The sequence below is a fragment of the Juglans microcarpa x Juglans regia genome, chromosome 7D (assembly GCF_004785595.1).
Source record: "Juglans microcarpa x Juglans regia isolate MS1-56 chromosome 7D, Jm3101_v1.0, whole genome shotgun sequence".
Lineage (NCBI taxonomy): Eukaryota > Viridiplantae > Streptophyta > Magnoliopsida > Fagales > Juglandaceae > Juglans > Juglans microcarpa x Juglans regia.
The window spans coordinates 19,683,738-19,704,017 of NC_054606.1; the positions used below are offsets into that span (position 1 = coordinate 19,683,738).

Here is a 20,280-nt window from a genome sequence, read left to right on the forward strand (position 1 = left end):
AATGTAATACTAATGTATAACAACACTAGTCTAATAATATGTAATACTAAGTCTAGTATATAATTAAGTTATAAATAAGTTAGACACTATTATAATAACATGTAATTAAATCCTATGGTACAAGTCTATAGACTATAATAGAAATAAGTTAGAAACTAGTATAATGAGTTAATAACATGTAATACTATGGTATAATAATATGTAATTATTATTGCTCTAATGACAAGAGAGTCGACATTTTAATTTGGTGGAGGGTCAATTCCACCAAATATCTGATTCTTGCTCTAATGACAAGAGATATCTTAGTTATTCTGATTACCTCCATAGCATCTAAGTTAGCATTTAGCATAAGAGATCGTGTCCTGGATCCGTTCCGGAGTTCTTTGGCTCCTAAAATTGTAGAGGCTCTTGTGTACGCAAAACTAGTTAAAGTCTACTCCTATATGCTTAAGTCAAAATTATTCAAATACAATTGAGAATGCGGAAAGCTATAAATTAGACTTGGGTAATATATTTAGAGATATGTTTTTAGTTTTTTTTTTTTTTTTTTTTTTTATATATATCTTGATTTTTTGTCATTTTTTTATACTAATATTTGATATTTTAATATCTTAATATAGAATTGACCACTAATATGACGAGTCTACTACATGAAGATGATTGAGATTTGAGGTACATTTGTGAAATTGTGTAACTTGTTATTTGTTCAATTTTGTTTTCTTTATTTATATTAATTTATGTGGACCTATCTTATTTCCTCACTAATCTTGCTCTATTTTCTTCGGACACAACTTGAAATAGCACTTGGAGTTTTGTTCTTTTGTTGATTGAAATTTGGAATGAGAACATTTAATTTGGTTGGCACTAGATATTTGTTTTGTTGTTGTTTTTCTTTTGTTGTCGGAATGAGAACTTGTTGGTTGGATAATTTTGGAGGATAGATGATGGATGAGTTAGACGGATGGTAGATGATGGATGTTGTTGGATTTGTTTGGTTTTATTTGTTGTTGGAATGAGACAATAACATGATTTTAATTTGTGTTGTTGGTTGTTGTAGTTGGGAACAAATAACAATATTTGATGGCTTATAAGTTTTTTTTTTGTAAGTTGTATTAAATCGGTAGTGATTAGTTGTAGATTTGATTATGCTTTTTTAATTTGTAGTGAATGATTTAGTTTTGTAATTTTTTCAACTTGTAGTGAATGATTTAGTTTTGCAATTTTGGTTAACTTATGTTTTTAGTAAAATTGAAGTAAATAGCAGTGAATGATTAGTTTTACATGTTAAATAAATTTTTGAAAAAATTGAAATTTGAAAGCTCACAATTTTTTTTTTTTAAATGGGCTAAATATGAAGTTAAAGAAACCAATAAAAAGTCTCAATCAAAAAACCCAAATTCAACTCCGCTCCAACAAGTCGGATTCAGAGTCGGAGCGGAGGATATAGAAGGCGAAGGCGGAGTCAAAGTTGGAGGTAGGGCTTTCCGACTCCAACATGGTCGGTGCTCGGCCCTAGGTGTAGAGAATAGTTTGGAGAAGAAGGGTTGTGGCACAAATCCTAGGGCTTCAAAGTGTGTATGTATCCTAGGGTTTTTATATCCAACCAAGTCGGGTGAAGAGGGAAAACAGGTCTAAGGTTTCCCAAAACAGGTTGAGCTTTTCTTGGGTTAATGGGTACGGGTTTAAACCTAAATCTTGAGCCCTAGGTTACTCTCTTGGTCTTAATTTCCTTTTCCATGAATTTTAAGCCTTAAAGATTCAAAAACATGAACAATACTCTCAACCGAAACCTTAATGTTTTCTATTCACCTCAATTAAATATTTAAGTATAGTGATTTACCCAATCCTGGGTAGGTTCTAATCAAACATACCCTGCTACTTAACTGGTATAAGATAACGAGTTTAGGTTTATGCATGAAGTGATATGCTATAAAGTAATACCTAGAGCATGTCTAGCGTTACAATAAAGCTTACTAAAAATGTAGCAGTAATAATTATTTCATAGAGAACAAATAGTGAAAATATATCCATCCGGTGGAAAATAAATGAAAAGACAATGGCATTTGTTGTGATCACCAATTTTGCCCTAAACTATTTTCAATTTGATACCATTGGTGTATAGGTAAGGTCTGATTATGTCTTATCAACCAGTTCGGGACTTAAAGATTTACACTCATACTTACATGTGTATATTTTAACATTATATACACAATGCATTTTCATATTTTTTACCAATTTCTTCAATTTGATAATTACCAATTTCTCCTTGTAATAAAAAATTCGCTTCATCTCATGTTGTCAATCAATGAACCTTAGTTATTATTGTAAAATAAGAACTCAAACTTCAAAACTCAATCTTATAAATTATCAAATGACTATTTAGTTTACTTTGGCTAATTATTTTTAGCCTTTTATAGTTATATACATGATATTTTGGACTCCAAATAATATATATATATATATATATATATATATATATATATATATAAGCGGGTTAGACAAACCAACCAATCTAAAAAAAATTCCAAAATTGAATCATCATTATAAAATCAAATTAAACCAAACAAGAAACGATCAAGAAAATTAGAAGAACCGGTTCCCTTGGTGAAACGGTAGGTTTTGATTCTGATAATTTAAAATCAAATGAGTTGGTTCAGTTCGATTTGTCAATAAGCCTAAAATAGGATTGAACCAAACTAAACTGATTATACCTCTAAAAAATACCCTACAAGGGCACAGAGTTCTTACCCTTGTAGAATTTTTCAATGTAGTCATAAAAAAATCTAGCATGTTATTTGCATATGTGAAGTCACTGAAAAGAGTTTGAATGTATCCAAAGAGAGAAACTAACACCTCATTATCGTCTTTTTTACTTCCCAATTAGATTCTCATGGCATGTTTAACTACTCATAGCAAGCATACACATCCTTCAATTTGATAACGATCAATTTCACCTTATAATAAAAACTTTTCTCAGCCTCGTACTGCCAATCACTGAAACATTCTTATTGTTAATTAAGAACTCAAACTCAAAACTCGATTAAACTAATTTTATGTTTTTCTTATAGATTATCAAATAAGCAAACCAATCTACAAAAGACCCTATTGAGCTAGTTCCCCGGCCAAGGCAACAAAGGCCCTCCCGAGCAATTACTTTGTCAGGGAATAAAAAGACCTTACCAACTAGTACCCCGCTAGGACAAAGAAAGACTACTAGGCTAGTACTCCACCATGGCACCTAAAGAATCAATCAAGCTGGTACCCTACCAGGACTTTAACATCTTGCACTTGCCAAAATTCTTCAACGTACTCATCGGATAATCTAGTACATTATCTCAATATATGAAGTTGCTAGAACCAGTTTGGGTGAACCCAAAGGTAGAGAAGAAGCTCTTTATCTTCTTCTTCATCTTCTTCTTTTTCCAATCAGATGCTTGTGAACTCTTCAACTACTACCATTAGGTCCCGTTTGGATAGTGAGATGAGATAGATGAGATAGATAGTTTGTGAATAGTAGTGAGATTTATGAGTTGAGATAATTTTTGAAAACTTTGTGTGTTTGGATTGGAAGTAAGATGAAATGATTTTAAGTTGTTTGAGAGGAGATAGATGTGGGTCCCACAAATGATTGCATAGTATTTGTAATAATTTTGTTTTATTTATAAATATAATTATAAATAAGTAATAATAATTTATAAATTACCTATCTATTTTTTATTTTTTTATAATATATTTTATAATAATATTATAAGATAACAATATTTATATAAAATCAAATTATATAAAAATATTCTTAAATAATTATTTTGATTAACAGACAAATGGTTGGTCTCCTCCTTCTTTGACTTGCCATAAATTGGGTTAGGAACTGCCGACCCAAATCCTCAAAACTATCCACTGATCCTAGCTGCAGGGCTCCAAACCACCCCTAGGTAACCCCTTTCAGAGTCAACGGGAAGGCTCGGCATGCAATTTCACCGAAAAAACCCGTGAAGTGTTATGTGAGCCTTCAAAGTCTCCAGATGCTCAACATGATCTTTGGTGCCATCATACATCTTCATCACTGGGACCTTGAACTTTTGTGGGAGGGGAACTGCCATATTTCTGCTTTGTATGGTAGGTTCATGCTAGTTAGTAGCTGATCCATTGAGGAAGACTCTCCTATTCTTCTCGCCATCTCTTCATACTTGTCCATGAGACTTCGCAGATCGTGATGCATTTTTTTTTCCTCTTCCTCACCGTGAGGAGGTTTGCCCGCTCTCTGTGACTCCTCTTCCTTCTGTCCACCTGACTCGGTGCGGCATTCTTTCCTGAAGCTCCATCCCTTTTTTAAGAACCTCATTTTCATGTTGTAAAGCCTCCAGCTCTGATGTTACTTTCTTCAACTGGTCCTCCAACTCTGCTATTATGCCTTCCATGTTAACCGATGTGGCTTCCTGATTCCTTGTTGCTTGAGATAGTGTGGTGGCAGGTATATGGAAACCACGTTATTTTAAAAAGGTATCCCACAAACAGCTCTAATTGTTATGGACGTGTTTCGCAGTACCTCCCACGCAATCATCTACAACCAAAGAAAGACAGGTCTTGGGGGGTTTGGGCGAATGTCTCTGATGCCTAAGTCAGTATATCAATGAAGATTTCTCTAGTATGTAGAAGATGAGTCTCGTTGTCATACCTAGGTGGTATAAATAGTGTCTTTGGGTCTTCTGTTTAATGTGATAACCGCTTGATCGCTTATTTGAAATTCAAGTTGTGAGATATACCATCTTCACTTGCTAAGGATAAACTGATAACCTCTCTCTCGAGATTCTTGGATAGTTATCATTTCGGTGATAACCATTTATATCCTTCCAATGGGTCGATAAGCCTTGATTCAAGGAGCGGAGGGCTTGGTTCTCCCCCTCAACTGCTCTTCATCGTCCACAATAAAGGCAGCTAGCTGGGATGCACCTTGTCACCAACAAAAACAAACAGAAAATGATTAGTACAAGGTAATTGATAAAAAAAGAAGAAAATGACCCTTTCTTCAGGGGTGATAGTAGGCTGGGAAAGAAGATTGCCTTTAATGACATGAGGAAGCTCCTTGCCAGAACTCTGCCCCCAGTCCACGCTGACTCTCTCCCCCGATCCTTAACTCCACAGCCATCTCACTTCCAGCAACAGGCGATCTCGCGGCAGGTGAGGGAGAGAGGGGAGTCGTCTTCTCGGCAGCAAGGTCAGGAACTGCGGCCAACCCTGGCTCCATCTCCTCCCCTCCGGAAGCTCTCCCAACAGGCTCCTCAACAAGAGCCACAACAAGCTCGATAACGGCGTTAGCAGAAGCAGGGTCTTCTTCTGATGGCTGGGCGACAGGGGACTCAGGGGAAGATACCCTTTCCACATCTGAGCTAGGGCTTCCTGCGCGATCTTCTGTAGCGGCCTCAAAGATCTGACCCCCGACGGTGGAGTGGGCTGTGGATGGGGAGGAGGGGATCATCTCCACATTCACCTTGGGAGGAGGCTCCATCAAAGTTGACTGACGAGGGGCTGGTTCCAGGATGACCCTATAGAAATGCATCGAGAGTATCTCGGCACCCCGAGACATCCTGCGTGGGCTCGTCGATGTGGCTGGCACTACAGGGACCTCAACTGTGATAGGCTCCACGATTACAACGGCCACAGAAGGAGGAATGACCAGTTCTTCAGGAATGGCAGTGTTCCCGTCCCCTTGCTTCCTCAGCGGCTTCGATGGACGACTAAATGGGATCAACAATGGAGTAGCCATCAATGGGGGTGGCCGACAGACTTCAATCGGCACCGAGGATTGCCCCAAAGGGAATCAAGATGGGACACTGGGCTGTTGTCAGCCCTAGTAACCTCCACGCGGGGTTTCTTCCCCTTGCCTGCAGGAGGTCTGGGGGAATGCTTCAGAGCCGAGGTGGCTTCTGACCACACAAGTATAGTGCGGTCGTCGAAAACAATGTGTCTTAGGGGAGATAAAAATGCCCTTATGTTTTCCTCCCTAAGAAGCGCCTCTAAGAGGACGTCGGATGGGTGATTCTTCACCCATTCTCTGACAAGGGTGATACAACGTAACTCCTCAGAAGAAGCCTTCAATTGTATCGCCTTATCATCAAGAACCACCCCCCATATGGCCCGAACGGGGAACTCACAGCGATTTACCTGTTAGACCAAAAATTCCCACCCTCAGCCAGACACAAAGAAAAATTTGGAGGTCCAGTATTTGACCTTGCGATAATGCTGCTCCAAGGAGACTAGGGTGTGCATTGCCCTAAAACTGCAAATGTTCCCCTCACATTTTATTAGGTTATGCGTCAGAAGAAACTCACGACCAGTGTGGTTGGCATGCTCTAGGTCAAATTCTAACAAAGCTTGCCGCTAGAGGATGCAGCAGCACATCAAGGTCCTGCAAGCTTTTGCGTGGAGTTGAGCGAGGGCCAATCTGAGGCGATCTAGGACAAGGTGAGGGAATGGTAGCCTCAGCCCACAAGAGAGCTTACTGGGGAAGAGGGCGACATTCGAGGCGTAACCCTCGTCGTCGATAGCCCCTTTGTGCAGTCCAAGAGGCTTAAAAATACCTTGTCGGGGACGTGAAAGGTGGAAGCCAGTGACAACAAGAGCCCAGGGGTGACATCTGAGCACCAGTTGTACCCAATGAAGAATTGCTCTGCGGTGCAAACCTCAAGCAAGTTCAAGTCTTCGAGAATTTTGGGCTGAATAGCCTTCTTGGGAGCCATTAAGATTGAGAAAAGTGATGGACAATGAAGGGAGTCGAGTAAAGAGAATGAAAGCCTAGAACATAGAGAGAAAATGTTTTGGTAAAAAGGAGAAAATAGGGCAAAACCTTGTTTATATAATGGAGAAGTGACGGTTGGCCTTCCGTGCCCATGTGTCAAAAGGGGGATACGGAAGGGTTTGGATCCAGTGGAACACGCGATATGAAGCGATGTGGGAAAGCCAAACAACGCACCAAGCTGGGTCTTTGGAGTCGAGTCGTCGAGCTATAAGGGGTAAAAGCTTAAAAGATGGAAGGGGAGGAGAAAAGAAGAGGGAAAATTAAATTCTCATTGAACCGATTCAATGAGAATTAGCGGGGTAATGGAGAGGGTAAAAAGGCCCGGCCCAAGAGCCCAAAGCCCCATGGGCCATAGGAGCCCCATCGATCTGGCAAAGCAAAGATAATGGCTTGTGAGAGGCCCATTCAACCCAGCCCAAGAGTAAAAAGACACAGACAAAAGTGGCCAGGGGTGATGTGCACTAACCTATCAGCCGACTTAGATCATCACTAGCACGCGACTACCAAAAGGCGTGTAGGAGAAGCTATAGCCACCATCTCCTGGGAAAAGGAAGGTGGGCGCCACTAGAACAGGCTGAGGGGACGCAAACACATCAAGTCCCTAGAAAATGACTGCTAGGAAGTGTGCGGGAGAGGCAACCATGACCCGAAATGATGGTCATGAAGTAGCAGTTGTGGGATGTGTGCCTAAAGAGCAACCATGGTTCAGTCCACAAGGAGAGAGAGAGAGAGAGAGAGAGAGAGAGAGAGAGAGAGAGAGAGAGAGAGATGGGACTCGTCGGCCCTGGCTGAGAAAGCACTGAGATGTAAGTCAGAGCTCAACGCTGCATTAATAATTTCCTTCAGGGTACCATGCCTCCTAACTGATTCACGTGCTTAAAGCGTGGGGCACAATGGGACAGCTCCTCAAAAATAAAAGCCTGTGAAACCCCAAACCTAGTATAAAAGCCAACTAAAGGTATATTCAAACTCAAGGAGTTTGAGGGCAAAGAAGACACTTCCTAAAAAGGAAACTAACTTAAGCATCGGAGAGTCCCCTGACCATCCCCTGTAACTCCTTTCTATATTTACATGTTTACAAGTCTAGTGATCCACCCCTCAACCCATTCGAAGAGACTTTACAATACGTACGAAACACATCCAAAACAATATTATATTCAACCCGAATCCTATTATTATACGTCAGATTCGTATCACATAGATTCAAATCACATTAATTTGTAGGTCATGTCAAAAAAGGCTACAGTCCTTAAAAAAATAAAAATGATGAAAATAAAGAAAGATGGGCTAAAGACAAATAACATGTGTTTATATATATATGAGACAGAGAAAAATGGATGAATTAAATTGAAAACATAAAAAGTGGGTCAAAGAAGAAGAGCTTTTTTTTTATTATTATTATTATTATTTTTATAACAACGGATCTCATTTCATTGATTAAAGGAGGACATACAAAGTTGACCTAAACAACAAGCCAATTACAAATGTTAGTAGTTTCCCAGTACACTTTCGTGACTGACATGGTCTAGTCTAGACGACAAATCTCTAAAAATCGAAATATAAGAGATAGCATAACTCTGTCCACGACAGAGTTTGCAGTAACCAAGTAACAAAACTCCATACCCGACTAATTAGAGTATGGAGAAACCAACCCCATCATCACCGCCTAAGCGGAGGGGGGACAACACCTTTCGGACCTAAGTCCGAAGGCACAACGTTTTTGGATTTTTTGTTTTCTTGAAAATAAAGACAGGGCATAAATAAACTACAATGTGAAAACATTGTAAAAAGGGAACAATAGTGCACAAAAAGGCGGCAGTAGGGAAAACCGACAGTCGATCTTGAGAGATCCAGAGTTGCTTGTTCGGGAGCAGCCACACGTTGCAACGACAGAGACCTCCTTGGTGGTGCGTGAGGACCACATGCCGATGAGCTCCGAATTTTTCTTCCCGCGCGTGTTGGCTATTGGGTGCCGAAAAGTCACGATCGACGATTCTCCCTTTATTTGGCCTGAAAAAAAAAAAAAAAACAAAAAATAAAACCTAAACACTACACAAAAAGAAAACAGAGAGGGGGAAGGAAGGAGTGAGGGGGAAGGAGCCTAAACTCCCACCCCATCGAGCCGATTGTGGAGTTTGGGAAAGTCTAGAGAGAAGGGAGAGGGTTTAGAGAGGGAAGGAGGAAATCGTTTCCCACAAGCCTTAGCTAGAATTTTTTAAGAAGAGCTTTTCTATCTTTATATAATAATAATAATAATTTTATCATTTTTGTGATGGAAATATACTAATTTAAATACCCTAAAACAGAAAAAATAGTAAAATCGAAGTAAAGATCATATGTGAATGCACTTGTCTTGTGATATATTCTATTCTTTTTTTTTTTAAGCTTGTGATATATTATATTCGATACGTAACAAACGTATTATATATGAAAAATTATGCTAATTATCGGCTACTATAATCCTATAGGCTATCGCATATAATGAATATTAAATAGTGATGCATAATTAACTAGCTTTAGAGTTTGCATTTGTATTTAACGGTGCTATAAGTTTCTTGCAATCTATTTAAGAAAATCATTTTTTTAGATGGATTCCAATTTTATTTTATTTTTTAAATAATTGTATGAGAATTACACATCCTATATTTATATCTACCATTACTCAAATAAAAAGGAGAGCAATGCCATAGACACCAAAGATGTACTTTGTAATGCATAAGCTCTTCAAATTGATATGTCACAAATAAAAATACAAGTCAAACTTCTATTCATTAGTTTAGTGAAATGACACTAATAACATGAACTAAATAAGGGAGGTGTTTTGGCATCGATGCATCTGATTGATACTACTCTTTTTTTCTTTTTCATTTTTTTTAATATTTAAAAAAAACACTATCGGTCCGATACGTTGGCCAGATGCCTCGGTACTCTAATCATTTTTCACTAAACAATATTCATTTTGCATGACTTTTACATCAAACTTGTAGTGTGTTTAGAAACAATAAATTAGATTTTTACACCACAAACTATTTATATGGTATAATTTAATTTTTAAGATTCAAATTTTAAAATTTATTTTATAAATCAAATTATGTTACGTAAATGATGTGTGGTGTAAAAGCTTTGAAAATAGAATTATTCTTTTGAATATTCTTTATTATTATTACATATTTGTTGGAAGTATTTAAATTTTCTTTTTAAAAATATAGTTTGAGATTTAGTTTTAATGAGTAAAATTATGTTCGAGTCTGAATTAAAGTCCCACATTGTAAATTTAAAAATTATCACATCAAGTATGAAATACCCATTAGAAGAGAGATTCGGTTCTTGGATCATCCGAGTTGAATTTTAAATGAACCCCCCAAAAAAGAGCCGTTGCTTGTTGACGAATGCCATCCCCTTTGAATTTTAATAAATAAATACGAAAAATACTGTTTCGCTGCCGCAACGGTAAAAAAATAAAATTTCCACCAATTTATATACAGATAGCAGCCATTTAGAGGAGAGATTTGAGCGAGCGAGCGAGAGAGAATTGAGCGAGACAGATATAAGAGTTTCCTTCTCTGTTTTCATCACTTGGTGGGAAACTTTCGTAAGGTGCCTGAATCAATTATTTCCCGACATTTTCTTTAGTTTTCTATAATCTAAACATTGTAACTATCTTTTATGTGTGTTCCTTCCAAGTTGAAAATAATTTGAGGAAAGCAGCTACTAAAACACATAGATGGCGATCAAAGGCATTCGATCAAGGTACTTTCTATTTTTCATTTTATGGATTATTTATGAATTTGATATCATTAGTATCAACTGTTATTCGGGGGTTTTGTTTTATTATGATTGTTTTTTTTTTCATTGTTTTATTTGGTTTCAGAAACCGTGATGACGAATTCAATATCAAACCCATGGCTGGAAAGGTGTAATTATCTTCCTTTCTCTATCTCTCATTTTTTAATTGACTGGAAAATCCCAAATATAGTGTTTGGCTGCCGAGAAAACTTCGTTGAAGAAAAGCAAAGTTGTTCCTTGCTTGGTTGCCTTAATTGAAAGGAAAATCAAAGAGAGAAAACTTGAATAAGTTTGTTTAATTTTATAATTTTATAGCATATACTCAAATCCTGATTGCTGCACTAATATTTGTTGTTCTTTCAAATTCTTAGCGAATTAAAGCATCTTTGTTCAAACTACTTAAGCTATAGGTGGAACGGTTTCATGAAGATTTCCAAAGAAACATTTCTCTAATCCTTTAAAACATTTAACATATGCACTTTATGCCTGATAATGACCTTTTCTTTTCTTTGTTCCCCTTTTATGCCTTAAAACATGAGAGATGCAGTCATTGAATGAGAGAAACAGAGAGAAAATAAAATATAGATTTATTGAATTGTGTGGTAAGAAATAAACCTCTTTCACATTGTTTTCAGTTTTATGTGAAAGAGACTGATTTTCATTTATCACATATTTGAAGGAATGGACCAGTTCTTCTAAATGTCCGATTTGTTTATTGTAACGGTCTCATAGTTTCGTCAAGAAACTGTTTCATTAGTTAACTTTTTGCCGCATAAATTGTTGTGTGGCACTTGTGGGAACTCCCATACATGAGATTCCACATGTGCATGCTGGGATCTGGACCATTGGCTATATGAAGCTGGAATCTGGCACCATATTTTTAGTAACATCAGGAATTATCTTGACAAAACCTGACCACTAACTTTTAGTGTGTGGGATATTATGTTGAACCCCTAAGAATAAGGTTTTTGTGAATTTTTAGGCTTAATTTTTTGTTTGGCCTAGTCCACTCTATCCAAAAATCTATTGAAAGTTGAATCAATAATGTGCTTGTCGGTATGCATGGTGTTTCTTTATAGATGTTGGATTCACAGACACCCTTATTATCTACAGATGAGCTAAAGAGAATTTGATTAAGAAGGTTCAGAATAAAATGGAAAAAATAGTTTATATTTCATTATATGAATTGTTTAATACATGATCAAACTCAATATATAATTCCTATTTACATGTTAATGCTATGTGCATCTAAAGTAACATAGCATTCCTTTGCGGAATGGGAATATTTGATGCATTCTCATTTGTTAAGAATAAAATGACAAGAAGCTAGCTATTGGCTATGCTAAACATACCAAGTTCTATCAAAAACAAAATAGAGAACTCGAATTTCCTGGAGACTTCAAACATGCCCTAAACCTGTAATAAAGGTGTGATATATATATATTTTTTAATTTATCACCAAGAGTTCCTGTTTAGGGGCTGTTCAAATTTCTTCTCAATGCCTCGTGTAGTTGTTCAATGAGCCAGTGTTGGGGACTGGTTAAAGTTCTGCAATATGTAAAAGATCAGGAACTTTGCAAACAAAATTGGATTCAAGCTTGAGTTCATGATCTGTTTTGTATTCCTTGGCATAGCTTAGTTGTTACTAATGGCCTATTTACTTGATCAAATAAAATCTTATTTTACCTTAAAAAAAAAATGCTCTGCGTGAGCTACAACTCTCAAGCCCACTTGGATTGATTTAACTTACTTGCAGGTTTGATGAAGCTGCAGCATAGCTCTCTTGAAAGGGGTTTTGAAAGTGGTCTTCTAACTTGCTGCAGTAAGTGCATTCCTTTCACCCAGTTAGATCAAATTGCTATACGGTGTTTATTTTGGCTTTTCCAGCTATTATATTGACTCATTTCTTCCCAAGTTGCATTTTTGTTTAGCTTTATTTCAAATGAAGATAAACAAATCCATGGTTTTGAGAGAGAAAAGGGAGAAAATAATTTATATGTATATTAAAGTTTTATTGAATAAGAAATGAATTTATTTCGGACTCATTTAAGTAAGATTTCTAATGTGTGGGGGATGATATGATACATTTTATAGCCTTAAGGATATATATTTTATCAGTGCATTGTATTTCTTTGTAAATGTTGAATTGCTTCACAGACATTCTTATGCTTAGAAGTTCAGAAGAGACTACATGATCCCAGGAAGGTAAGGATTATAAAACACATTTGTCAGCTCTATTACTTTGATAATTTTATATTTCATTATCTACAGTTTAAAAATGCCTGACTGAACTCTTTGTTAGAGAACTGAACTGATTCCATTCATACATGTTTCTGCCATGTGAATAAATTAGAAAGATCAATACATATACAAACTTATGTGATGAAATGGGTAAAACTCTTCAGTATGAACATGAGAATATGGACTTGCATAGTGCACACGCGCACATGGGAATATTGGTATGTGTATATTGTTGAAAAAGTTTCGAAAAGATGCTTCGATAACGCCCATATATCAAACAAATTGATCTCTCCCTCCAAATTCCTTTATTTCATCAACACAAACTTAGAAAGTGACAATTTTTTACCATGTTACGACGAGTCACGGACAGATGTGTCACCTGCACTACAGTTTTAGAAAGTCTAAAATCGTAGTCAAACATATCGCGTCAACCTAGAGTATTAAAATATTAAATATAAAATATAAAATATAAAATAAAATAAAGTGTACAAAATAACTAAATTTAAAATAATCAAATTCATTAGAAAATGAAAATAAAAAAAATACTTAAAAGCTATATAATAAATCTTGTTGTCTTTTTTAAAAAACAAACTAGTTAAATTATAAACTAAAAGATTGAAAAAACTTTAAAAATTAAAATAATTTTTCATTTTGATATGAAAAATTCTACTTATCATCCCACACCACACACAACACATAATTTTTTAATTTTTTTCCCTTATCAAAATGTGTTGTGTTTAGATGATGAATAGAAAAACTTAATTAATTTAAGAAAAATAAAACTAATTCCGTACAAACACAACATTAGCAGACAAGGCCATTTGTAGATGTAAAACTCTAGTCCAATATTGAAAAAGTAATCGCTATAAACCATGTGAAAGAAGGTGAGAAATACTTCAAGAGCATTGGCAATGGCTTATGCATCTTCATATTTGCATAATATATCCTCGAATTGGTCTGCATTAGATTATGAAAAGGATTTGATCTCTCTTTGGTTTCTTCAAATTTGAAAAAAAAAACTATTCTCTCCAAATATTATTTTACTGTTTTTTCTCTCTCCTACCATTTGATCTCTCTCTCAACAGCAACTCAAACAAAGAAACTAAAGAGGACTCAATGGGATTGATAATTGCTTATTTGAAACATATCAAGAAAAAATAATATTTTATTATTATTTGGTTCAAAGATGCATAATCTAATGTGAGAGTTTTTCTTAGTATACAAAATCAATATCTAAAAGATGTGATTTTGCATATACGCATATAGAGAAATTAATGCTAGTGCTTACTTAATATGCAAAAATCGGAGGAAGCTCTCCTCAAATCATTTTTTATTACATACAAACACATATAAATACAAACATACATACATACATGCATACATATGCTTGCACGAGTGGTTGTGGGTTTTAAAAAGAGGAGATTGGAGTGATTGTGATGCATTGATGACATTGAAGGCCTAGTTTTTTTTCGAAATCGAGGCAAATAGTCGAGGCTTTTTGGTTTCTCAATCTTCTTCATTTTGATTCTCTGGCCGTCTCATGCCTCATCCCTTGTGGACTCCTACTTCTCAATGTATATTTTTCATCCCAATCAAATTATTTAGCATAGTATTTTGATCTATTTCATTTTAAATTAATCATCGTAGTTAAAAAAATTGAGTGTTTTTATCTTTTTGTTCGTTTTCCAATGACTAAAATATTTGTAACTTTAATAAAATTTATAAGTACTATCCACAGTTAAAATTATAAAAAATTTTAGTTATTTCACTTACAATAGAATCACTTTTATATTTTATCTTTTCAAATATTTGGAATTAATAGATATTATCTTATACTAAACATTTAATATTAATAGATATTATCATTTTCAAGGTATTTGGGAATTTTTTTGCAGCAACCTTGTATGACAGAACAAAATGAGGTATGTACTTGTCAATGTACTTGTTATTATTGCAATATTCTGATTGAAGAGTTAAGTGATTTGCTCTGTTTTATTTTTTAATTTTTTCCATCACATATCTTGTGGTACTCTCATCTAATTCTTTTTTTAAGTTTACTGACGATGTTAGGGATGAATAAGAAAAAATTAACGTACAAACATGATTGATTGCTACAGAAGAGAAGTTTCACGCAAGGTCAATCATTTAATTGAATCTCTCTCTCTCTTTCTCTATTTGTTAAACTCTCTTAGTTATTGTATTCTAGGGTAAAATTGTGCACTAGAGGCAAGAAAAAGCCGTGGGGTGACTAAAGGTTTATACATGCATGCAAACTAACCTACGTACGTACATACATACGTACATACATACGTACGTACGTACATACATGCATGCATACATACATACACATACATACATACATACATATGTGCGTTCGACAGTCGTTGTGGGTTTAAAAAAGATAAGAGATGGTGATGATACTGGTGGTCAAGTGTTTCTTCGAACTCAAGGCAAATAGCCGAAGCTTTTTGGTTTCATTCCTTATGGACTACTATTTCTCCAGGTATCTCTCTTTCATCCTTGTCGAATTATTTACAATGTCTTTTGATCTATTTTATTTAAAATTTATCAGCATAAAAAATGGAGTGTTTTTGTCTTTTTATTCGCTTACAATGATTAAAATATTTGAAACTATAATGAAATTTATAGTACTATCCACATAGTTAGAAAATATAAAATATTTTACTTATTTTACTTACAATAAAATCACTTTTATATTTTATCTTATTTCATTATTTGGAATTAATAGATACTATCTTATACCTAACATTTTATATTAATAGATGATGTCATTTTTAAGATGTTAGGAAGTTCTTTTGTAACCGTAGGCAACTTGCCAAAGAAGTTGGTGGGCTCAATCTTGGATGACAGAATAAAAGGGGGTATGTACTACTTGTTTAGTTAAATATTATAATATATCTGTAAGAATCAACTCCTGAATTCTTCATTGGAGGGTACTCTCATCTAATTATTATTTTTTACTTGCTAATGATTTTAGGGATGAATTAGAAAAAATTAGCGTACAATAGAAGCATGATTGATTATTGCGGAAGGGAAGTTTCGCACAAGGTAAATAATTTAATTGAAGATTTCTCTCTCCGTCATCTATTTCTCTATTTGCCTGAACTCTCTTGATTATCGTATTCTAGGATAAAATTGTGCACTAGAGGCAAAAAAAAAGTCGTGGAATGACTAAAGGTGTGAAGTTGAAATGAAAGTAAGTAAGAAATTATAAATGTTAAACACACAATTTGACAAGTTCATTCCTTTAATTTTGACAAGCTGGTATAAGTTACAATATTTCTTTAGCAAGATGATTTGAGGTGTTTCTTCAGATTTTTGTAAGGTTACATACGTATATACATACATACAATGCATAAATACATACATACATACATACATACTTATATACATAATCATGCATGCATACATACATACATACATACACATACATCCATCCATCCATGCATGCAAAGTAACATACATGCATGCATACATATATACAACATACATACATACATCCATCCATGCATGCATGCAAACTAACATGCATACATACATATACATACATGCATGCAAACTAAAATATATACATGCATGCAACACATACATGCATCAAGACATACATACATTTATGCATGCATGTTAACATACATACAGTGGTTGAAGCTTTTTTTATTCCTTGGCCGTCACATGTCATACTCTGTTATGGATTGCTACTTCTTTAGGTATATTTTTCATCCCAATCGAATTATTTATCATATTCTTTTGATCTATTTTATTTAAAATTTCATAGTTAAAAAAATGGAGTGTTTTATATTTTTATTTGTTTACAATAACTAAAATATTTATAATTATAATGAAATTTATAGTACTGCCAACACTGTTAAAAATAAGAAATATTTTAGTTATTTCACTTACAACAGAAATCACTTTTATATTTTATCTTATTGCAGATATAATAGATGTTATCATTTTCAATGTGTTGGGAAATTCTTTTGCAGCAATCTTGGATGGACAGAACAAAAGGGGGTATTTGTTTGGTTAAATATTGTAATATACATCTATAAAAATCACCTCTCCTAGTATTCTTCATTGGAGGGTTAGTGATTTGCTATATTTTCTTGTTTTCATTTTTGCATCTCATATCTTGTGGTACTCTCATTTAATTTTTTTTTATTAAACTTGCTAATGATTTAGGGATGAATTAGAATAAATTAACGTACAACAGAAACATGATTGATTGCTGCAGAATGGAAGCTCCACGCAAGGTCAATAATTTAATTGAATATCTCTCTCGCTCTCTATTTCTCTTTTTGCCTGAACTCTCTTGGTTATTGTATTTTAGGATAAAATTGTGGAATAGAGGCGAAGAAAAGTCGTGGAACAACTAAAAGTGTGTATGTGGATGAAGTAGAGTTGAAAACTGAGTAAGAAATAATTATAAAGGTTTTAAACACACAATTTGACAAGTTTATTCCTCTAATTTTGACAGATAGGTAAAAAGCTTCAATATTTCTTAAGTGAGATGATTTGAGATGCTTCTTCGAATTTTTGTAAGGTATACATACATACATACATATATATATATACATATACGCATGCATGCGTGCATGCATACATACATGCATACATACATACATATATACATACATACCTACCTACATACATACATACATACATCCATACATACATGCATGCATGTGTACATACATACATACATACATACATACAACATGCATACATCTAAACATACCTACATAAATACATATATACATTAGCATGCATGCATACAAACATAAATACATACATGGTCGAGGTAGAAGGTCGAGGTTTTTGGTTCCTTAGTTTTCTTTATTTTAGTTCTTTGGCCGTCTCATATCATCATCCGTTATGTACTACTACTTCTTTAGGTATGTTTTTCATTCCAATCGAATTATTTACCATTTTCTTTTGATCTATTTTATTTAAAATTTATCAGCATAGTTAAAAAAAATGAAGTGTTTTTTTATCTTTTTATTCGTTTACAATATAACTAAAATATTTGTAACTATAATGAAATTTATTATACTACCCATGCTGTTAAAAATAAAAAACATTTTAGTTATTTCACTTACAGTAGAAATTATTTTTATATTTTATCTTATTTGGAATATTTGGAATTTATAGATACTATCATTTTCAAGGTGTTAACGAAGTTCTTTTCCAGCAATCTTGAATGGACAGAACAAAAATGGGGTATGTGTTAAAAATTGTAATATATATTTATAAAATCAACTCTTCTAGTATTCTTCATTGGAGGGTTAGTGATTTGCTATATTTTCTTTTCATTTTTTTGCATATCGTATCTTGTGCTACTCTCATTTATTTATTTATTTTTTTAAACTTGCTAATGATTTTAGGGTTGAATTAGAAGAAATTAACATACAACAAAAGCATAATTGATTGTTGCGGAATGAAAGCTCCACGCAAGGTCAATAATATACTTGAATATCTCTCTCTCGCTCTCTATTTCTCTCTTTATTGAGCTCTCTTGGTTATCATATTCTAGGGTAAAATTATGCACTAGAGGCAAAGAAAAGTCATAGAACGACTAAAGGTGTGTGTATGTGGGTAAGGTCGAGATGAAAGTAAGAAAGAAATAATTATAAATGTTAAACACACAATTTGACAAGTTAATTCCTCTAATTTTGACAGATAGGTAAAAGCTTCAATATTTCTTAAGTGAGATGATTTGAGGTGCTTTTTCGGATTTTTGTAAGGTATACATGTGTATATACGTACATACAATGCATACATACATACATACATACATGCATAATTCAATTGGCCGTCTCATATGTCATAGATACATACATACATAAATACATACATACAATGCATGCATGCATACATACATACGTACATACGTACATACATACATACATACATACATGCATACATACATGCATGCATACATACATACATACATAATTCAATTGGTCATCTCATGTCATCCGCCATTATGGACTACTACTTCTTTAGGTATGTTTTTCATCCCAATTGAATTATTTACCATTTTCTTTTGATCTATTTTATTTAAAATTTATCAACATAGATAAAAAAAAAATGGAGTGTTTTATCTTTTTATTCATTTACAATAACTAAAATATTTGTAACTATAATGAAATTTATAGTACTACCCACGTTGTTAAAAAGAAAAAATATTTTAGTTATTTCACTTAAAATAGAAATTACTTTTATATTTTATCTTATTACAAATACTTAGAATTTATAGATACTATGTTATATCGAACATTTTATATTAATAGATGCTAATTTTAAGGGCATGTGGTGGGAATTCATAACACTTTTAATTATGGGGTCGCTCGTTTGGCTTCCGTCGCTTCAAGTTTCTCAAGGTCACCCGTTCGGTTCCTGTTGATTCGGCTTCCCGAGACCACTTGCCCGTTCAATGAATGAAAGCTTCTCCTCATTTCCTGCGATCGTCCCCGTCTCCCGACAATTGATGGGACGTGCCAGCTGTCATTCTTCACGTCCCAGGATCTCATTGGTCCATGCCACCCACTTTCCTGACCTTACAACTGCCATGCGCGCCGTCGTTTCGGCTACTGGTGTCGTGTGGTGTTTGCTGACGTCATTGCCATCAGTACCACTTCGTTTCTTGTGCTCCCTCCAGCCTTCCTCTCCTATATAAAGTGCTCATCTCCTTCTTCTTCCCCTATTTCTTCCTTCGACTGTTTTGCGTGTTTTAGTCACTCCACTCTGTTTCTTTCTCCAGCCACCATGTTCCTACCATTTCTCATGTCCTCTCTCCAGCCATTGCGATGTTCTCCCCTTTGTTTCTCCAGCCCTTGTGTTCCAAGCCATTGCGCTTTTCCTGTCGCTTCCTACCATTGTCATGGCACCTAAAGTCGATCATGTTCCTCCGTATTTCCTGGGGAAATGCTAGGTTTCCTCCATTTCCGGCGACGACCTCAGGGCATTCTACTCTAAGTACAGGATTCCTCGGAGTGGTGAACATACGGTGAATCCTGACGGCACGGCGGCGAGGGTGGCTCTTTTCCAATTAATGTTCTCCAATGGTCTACGCCTCCTGTTTTGTCGTCCGGTTCGCGAGGTTCTAAATTATCTCGGGCTGGCCCCAGCTCAGCTCCATCCCAATGCGTGGTGGCTCTTGATATCTAGCTGGAAGATGATACTCAACAAGACCCCTGAAGAATACCCGGATCTAACAGCTCAGGACTTCTTGTACGTATACCGCCTTAACTACCGGTCAAGTAGCATCTACAGTTTCCAAGCCCAGTCTTCGGGTCGGAAGATCGCCTCGCTCGAGCCGTGCCACTTAAGCATAAAGGAGTGGTCCCGAAAGTTTTTCTTCGTGTCGAGGCCGGACTGGGAGTACCTCGAGGGGGAGGCTGCCCACAAGAGTATCCCATTCAGGCGTGTTGGGGATT

General features: G+C 35.1%; 1 long non-coding RNA gene across 1 annotated transcript; it reads left to right on the forward strand.

The window, feature by feature from the left end:
* Window positions 1–10,281: 10,281 nt before the first annotated feature.
* Window positions 10,282–12,404, forward strand: LOC121238409. Its single transcript, XR_005935119.1, has 3 exons — window positions 10,282–10,546; window positions 10,668–10,710; window positions 12,339–12,404. It is a non-coding gene; the product is annotated as an uncharacterized LOC121238409 (long non-coding RNA).
* Window positions 12,405–20,280: the final 7,876 nt, after the last annotated feature.